The 7,743-nt window shown below is 33.7% G+C and overlaps 1 non-coding gene across 1 annotated transcript; it reads right to left on the bottom strand.

Annotated features, from left to right (window-relative positions):
• Positions 1-5,623: 5,623 nt before the first annotated feature.
• trnar-ucg (transfer RNA arginine (anticodon UCG)) lies at positions 5,624-5,696 on the bottom strand. The gene has a single exon. It is a non-coding gene; the product is annotated as a tRNA-Arg (tRNA).
• Positions 5,697-7,743: the final 2,047 nt, after the last annotated feature.

A 7,743-nucleotide genomic window follows, 5' to 3' on the forward strand; every position in this document is an offset into this window, starting at 1 on the left:
TAAAGAACTAATCAATAATGATGAATACCTGCTGTTTACAAGCAGAATCACAGAAGGGAAGAGAAACACAAGAATCAGCCACAGTCAAAGATAAAATGAACTTCAATAAATGAAGACAACATTAACAGAAACAACATTAATGTTTAACTTGATTTCTGTCATATATCTACAAAAAATCTTTGAGAACATCTAAAAAGAGGTTTAAATGTTTTATCTTAAAAAAAAAAACTTTCATTTGACCTCACCATAATGGCGATCAGGGTTTACTTTAGTTGGGCTCTTGAACCTTGTTCTGTTTTTTTTTGTTTGTTTGTTTGTTTGTTTGTTTTTTTTTTGTTTTTTTTGCTGTAATTGTGTTTGTAGAGCACATTTGTTATAGCAGAAAAAGCCAAGAAAAGACTGCTTAAACATTCTTGGTTCATTTTTAATGATGGTGTACTAATCATCCAGTGGCCTGATCCACTGATCTCATGGAGTTTCATGATATTTAAAATAGCTGTGTGAACTATTATGGGTGTTCATCTTATGCACTAAAGCTTAAAATCTACAGCATCACTTAGACACACACAGACATCAAGAATCAGCATATGAATCTCAAAATTCAAAAGCTGCATGCTGGGCAGCAGCAAAGTATAAAACTTACCCATGACTCCCTAAGTACACCAAACAAATTTGCTATAACAAATGTGCTCTACAAACAATTACAGCAGCCAAAAAAAAATCGAATATAAAAAAACTCAAAAACCCTGATTGCCACAACAGTGAGGTCAAATTAAATGTTTTTTTAACAAAACATCTAAACCTCTGTTAAGATGTTCTCAAGGATTTTTTGTAGATATATGACAGAAATCAAGTCAAACTTCAATGTTGTTTGTGGAGTTGTTTAATCAGAGATTTAATGTCTTCATTTATTGAAGTTCATTTTATCCTTGGCTGTGGCTGATTCTTGTGTTTTCTTTCCTTCTGTGATTCTGCTTGTAAACAGCACGTATTCATCATTATTGGTCAATTATGACATAATTATCTCCTTAACTCCAACACTGTGTCAATGCTACTTGAAAAAAAGAATTTAAGTTTAATTTGGAAACTGTGATTAAGTGAAAAACTTTTGATATTCATGTAAAAATTTAACTCTTTAAGTGTGTTGTTGTGGAAAGCGAAAAAAGAGTCAACAAGCACTGTATTTGAAGGTAGAAGTTTATAAGTGAGAGAACAGATTTTGATTTATCTCTGATTCCTGATGCTTATCTTCTTTGAAATAAATTTGTGTGTTTTTTTTTGGTTGTTTTTTTTTGTTTTTTTTGTTTTTTTTTGCATTGTGTGGTCACTCAAATAGTGCTGAGAGATGGCTAATATTTGTGAAAAACTTTACAAAGATACGAGTTGCACTTTATAAGAAGTAGTATTAAAAGCAGGGTCATAATTTGATTTTAAGTAAAATCAAGTCAAGAGACACAATTAAAAGAATCTGAGTTTAGCGTCAACAATTAAAACCGGTGGATACACATAATACCTGAAGAGGGTGTTACATAATAAAATATAATTATATTTTCAGAATAACATAATTTTGTTCTCAAACATAGTCAGTGGAGTAAAACACCCCCAGGGGCCAATGGGCAATTACTGTAGTTCTGAACATCTTTGTTTTTCCATCAAATGAATTCTAACTAGTTGGTTGAATAAACATATTTGGATTTTATATTTAAAAATTACCTAAAGTTAGCATCAGGTAGCTAGTAAGCTAGCCAGTTAGTATCAGCTAACAAAGGCTGTGTCCGAAAGCTCTAAAATGCTGCCTTCAGAGGCAGCATTCCAAGGCAGGAAGGCATCAAGGCACATCCGAATCCAAATTCTGCTTCACTTCCTGTCTCCGGAGGTACCTTTTTCTAATTCAATTTTGAAGGCAGCATGGATGTATCCTTCGCTGCCTTCAGTTTCCCACAATCCTGTGTGTGTCATAAAGGCTATATAAAGATATTCTGTTTAAATTAAACTTGTTGCTTTATAATAGATGACATCTTGACCATGATATACTTTATGAAGAGTAAAAAACATAATAAGCAACTTTGTTTGTAACAATAGTATTTTATAAAAATGCCCATGCTGCGTAATCCATGATTAATATACTCCATTGGGTACAGAAACTAAAAGAATATGTATAATGTTAGTTGGTTAACTTCATTTATCAAATAGATACAGTCAAACCAAAATTTATTCAGACACCTTTTTTCACATTATTAGACAACATTTCTCAATAACACAGTTTATTTGCTATAGTTTAGAAACTGTTAATAAAATACAGCCCGCTTAGCATTCCAGTTGGCTTTTTTGACAGTGAACCTAAAGATACTGAACCTAAAAGCATAGTGATACGTTCACAACCTGTCGGTTTGGGTGGACACCACTGCCGAACACCACAAACAAAAGGAAAAGGTGCGTTCGACTTAAAGTGGTACTGCAGGTGAATGACAGCAAAGTACCTACCCCTTTTAAGTCATGCTGGACTAAGCATGCTCGTTGTTGCGTGTATATGACTTTATTTTCACCACCATTTTCACAACCTGTGAACTCACAAAAAGCTCATAAAAGGCACTTTACCTTCTGTTGCTCCATGTTTGCCCTCTGCTAATTTTGTTTTGGGTACACCGTTTGTTCCCTTTGTGAAATCATGTTACATAGTGTCGCATCTTGTCAATACTTCCTGTTTTTTGGTTAGTTTAGAAGTGTTTGGTCTGTGTTACGTTCATATCATTCGAACCGCACCAAAGTTCGTAAATCACTAAATATAAAACACTGATTAGATAAACTAACACTGGTTGTACTGCCCCTAGTTTCTATTGACACACTGCTTCATCATACTGAGTTCAGAAAAGTTCAAGAGTAATTCTAGTGAAAACATAAAATATCTAAATGAAATTTTAAAAAATAATAAATAAATAAACAAACAAACAAACAAAAACGCTGTACTCAAGCACGTGCAAAGGTAGGGCTCAATCTGTGCAGAGCACATGCCCTTTTTTCCCTTACACTCCGAAGTGCCTTTTTTTTTTTTTTTTTTTTTTTGGTGGTGGCAGTTTTTTTCTTCAATAAATCAGTGCCTATAGGTCACCCTTTACATTTGTCTGACTGTTTTACAAATATTTAGCCAATGAGAGGTATTAGAAAGGGCTTGAGACTAAATCTTTTTAGATCCACTCAAACTGTCAGTCAAACAACCTCTTAATTCCACCCTTCTCTATCTTGACAGAATGAAGTTCCACAGCAGCTGCGCTGAATGAAGTCTTGCAAGGGTAAATAAAGATCTTGTTGTTTGAATAAGTACTGTGTTTTGTTTACGCAAGAAACTCTCTTTAAAGGCTCCTATTTTATGTTTGAGGTCTGAGACAGAGAGAGAGGGCTAGCATTTGCCATCTTGTGTATAGCCAATACACTTGAATATCCTGTGCATACAGTAGCATTTCATCTCTTTTATAAAATGAGATTTTGGCCAAATGTATTTTACAACAGGAAAAACTGAGCGTATAGCTGCAACAAATTTTATAACCTGTTGATGAAAACGTAATGTGATGCCGCCATTTTAATGACAGAGAAAATACACATTTGCACAGATTCTCTGGTCAAAAACCCCGTAACTGCATTTGAGTTTGACACAAAGCGACTGAGTGATCCTTGTCACCTAAATACATTTCTAAACAATTTCTTCTTTGATTTCATGATTGCTGATACACTTAATTTATTACCATTTAGTCATATTATATGGTCGCATTGTTCATATTTACGTTGTTAATATGCACATATTCTCAGTGTTGGGTATGTTACTTTGGAAATGTAATAGGTTACAGATCACAAGTTACTTTATTTAAAATGTAATAAGCAGTGCAACTTTTTAATTTATTATTGTAACTTATTACTTTTGATAAATTAATTTACCCATTAAACTGTGGCATTAAATGTTAGTACTATGAATATCAGTATGATGAAATAAAAGAATGTACATGAATTGCATATGGGTTTTATTTTCTTGAAATAATTTGTATTCGAACTTTCCGACACGAAAAGTGAATCGTGCATATGATTGGACAGAAAGTGAGGCTTCGTTTGTCATTGGTCACGTGATTTCTACGTTAACAACACAAGCCTAGAATCCAGCTCGAAATTTCATCTGGCACGTCCGTTTATTCAAAGCTGGACGCCTCGGTTCAAATGTCACATCACTAGATGTAGGTACTACAAAGGATATGACTATATATATATATATTTTTTTTTTTTTTTTTTTTTTTTTTGTGGCCAGGTAGGTACTGAATACGTTCTCTCAACATAAAGCGGGATTCAGTATCCAAGTTAAACATGTTAAACGTACAAAGTATTAAGATTTTAGCATTTTCACTGTACTTATAGACCATATACTTAAGATTACATGTCTAAGTATAGCTTACAATGTTAAATGTTTGGCATATACACAAATATCAAAAAGTTGTCTTTTAAAACAATATTAACATGAATTAAATTTACAGTAATCAAATGTATTATTTCTAACATTCAAGTTAATTTATTAATTATGGAAAATAACAGCTTCACAATAGTGTAATTTTAGAACGTGTTTAGTTGTGTACCAGAATTTACAATTTAACAGTAAGTGTACTTTTAGCATAAAGTACTTGAAGTGCTATATTTTTAATCTGGAAAAAAGTGCTTCCCATAGCATAGTAATAGTGTACTTGATTATACTATTTAAAGACACCATAAACATGCAGTTAAGTATATGATATAAAGCGAATGTTAACATAATTACATATGAAGTTTTTTTTTTTTTTTTTAATCTATAAAAATATGTGGGCAATACTTTATACTTAATACATTTTGTATATATATATTAATCATATATTATTCTTATATTTTAAATAATACGTTTAAATACGTTTTCTGTGTATAATGAGTATATTTTAAAGTGAAAAATGGTTTCAGTTGTACCACAATGGTAACTAAATGCATTTTTTTTAGAGAAAATAAGTTAAAAGCACAGTTCATATTCATGGTGTCTCAAAATAGCACAGTTAAGAGTACACTTGGATGTTTTTAAGATTATCCTAAGAAGTACTAAAGATTTTTTAATAGTATATTAAGTACAAAATTAGTGCGCGAAAATAGAGCACCTTAAGTACATTATGAAAGTGTACTAAAAAAGACCTAGGCTACTTTAGAGCAAAGAAGAAAACCAGAAAAATGTCCAGAAAATTGTAGTACGAAAGCAACAGCCAAAGTACGTACAGAGCAAGTATGTCGTGTGGAATTACAATTTCTACTTGCACGTTCACAGTCAGGTATACTTGAGTACTTGAGTGTTGTTCCTCTTAGTCAAAAACAAGCCATTAATTTGACGGCAAGTAATCGTTTTACATGTGTTAGTGCGGACGTCTCCAACCGAACAAAAAATAGACAGACTCCATGAGGACTGAGGAACACAGCAGATTCACTGATAATCTGAAAGAATAAAAATAGGTTTGGAACGACAGAAGTGTCAGAGATTTGAATTCGACATTCTACAAAAGTTCCCTGAAAAACGTTCTTTTTTTCATCTTTTTAAAAGACACCAATAAGAATGCGTTACACAAGTGGAAAATCACGACCCCGGCAGGACTCGAACCTGCAATCTTCTGATCCGAAGTCAGACGCCTTATCCATTAGGCCACGAGGCCACTGATGCTAACTTGTGGAAAATGTGCTATCACGTTTGCGTAGACCCGGCTGTCAGAGATAATATGTTTAATAAGCGAAAATCTGTGCACAATAGAGGATATAGAGAAGCAGCCAAATTATAATTCCTACTATGGCTATGGGTATCTCATGAATTTTAAATAAGCAATGCTGACGTTGCTCCACTCACGTTGCCTACTTAATATTTAGCCAAGCTAAACATAGTGAGGACGAGCGGAGGTGGTCGCGGATATTTATTACCTTATTTGAACTATTTATCGAATATTTTCAAATCAATAACTGTTTAAAATTATTTAGGTGCAAAATATTTTACGTAATTCATGACGGCGTTGTCACGCGGTACCAAAACACAGGGTGTCGCTGTGAGGCAAGTTGCCCTTTATAAAAACAGCATTTCTTCGGATAGAGCTGTAGAATGTAGGTATCACCCCACAAAGACAGTCTTAGAAGAATGTGCAGAACATAATTAAACGAATTTCAATAGCTTTGGATGGGTGGGGAATGCAAAGACACAAAATGCAGATCTCAGTCAGTTGCAGATAAGCCCCACTGTGGCTATGTCAGAGATTCCACCTTGGAAATTTGTAATGCCATCTGTAGATATAAGCTTGCAGCAAATATTAAAGAAAAGATCAGAAATAATGCCACAGTGGTTAATAGTTCAAAATTATGTAGAGCAATATCAAGACAAGATATTTATATTTACAGATGGATCAAAGCAGCATGAAACAGGCCGGACTGGGGCAGCTTTTTTCATACCCCAGTATGAAATAGCATGTAAAAAAAGAACAACAGACTACCTGTCAGTATACAGTGTGGAGCTAATAGCTATCTTGCTGGCACTAGAGTGGGTGGAAGGCAATGTTCAGAGCAAGGAGATTGTTATAGCATCAGATAGTCTGTCAGCATTAACCAGCATTCAGTCTGGAAAGGTATCATGTAGACAAGACATCATATATAGAATTCTCTATTTACTCCTCATGCTTCATAATCAGAAAATATTGGTATTTTTTCATTTGAATTCCTGCCCATGTAGCGGTGTAAGGAAATGAAATAGTGGATACGCTAGCAAAAAACTCTATAAAACATGAGGTAGTAGATGTACAAGTACCAGTAAGTAGAGCAGAGGTTAAAACTATTATAAAAAACTACATACTCAAAATATGGCAGTATTATTGGGATGAAGCAGATACAGGGCGTCGTCTGTACAATATTCAAAAACAGGTAGTCGCAAATACGAAGATGGGCAGGAGCCCAAGGGAGGCGATGGTAATATCGCGCCTAAGAATGGGTCATACTGGTTTAAATGCAACATTGTACAAAATAAGAAAGCATCCCACTGGGCTATGCAATCACTGTCATGTACAAGAGACAGTAAAACATATACTATTAGAATGCAAAAAATATGAGGATGATAGGGTAGAATTAAAGGCGCAAATCAAAGAACAAAATATGACACTCAAGTATATATTGGGGAATACATCTGGGAAAGTGCACAAGGTATTAATAAATTACTTAAAAAATACTGGGTTAATTGAAAGAATTTAAAATGCAATCCAAGGTTGTTGTTTTTTTTGTTTGTTTTTTTTGGGGATTTAGTTTAAGTTAGTTCCACCTCCTCAATACCAGTCTACTGCCCACACTCCAGTCTAGTAGGTGGCGGTAATGCGCCTTCTATGTGAGTTGCCAACCGCCATAAAACCTGAAAGAAGTAGAAGAAGAATCATGCATGTGTAGTGCATCCCAATGTATCTGTTTTAGGTCAAAAGTTTTAGGTTACTTTTAATATAAGAAATCAATTTAGAAGGGCACATATTTATCCAACGGTGATTAATCAGGTATTGTTATCAGTTCATTATGTGACAGATATGCGTTTATGAATTCTCAGATTAATATAAAAAATATTCTTTAGCAAAATATTTAGAATATTTGTTCTTTATATATATATATATATATATATATAATGTGTGTATGTATGTATGTATTCCATAACTTTCCATTGTAGCCCCATCTATACTACCAGTCAAA

This window comes from Labeo rohita, unplaced genomic scaffold, assembly GCF_022985175.1.
Source record: "Labeo rohita strain BAU-BD-2019 unplaced genomic scaffold, IGBB_LRoh.1.0 scaffold_2168, whole genome shotgun sequence".
Lineage (NCBI taxonomy): Eukaryota > Metazoa > Chordata > Actinopteri > Cypriniformes > Cyprinidae > Labeo > Labeo rohita.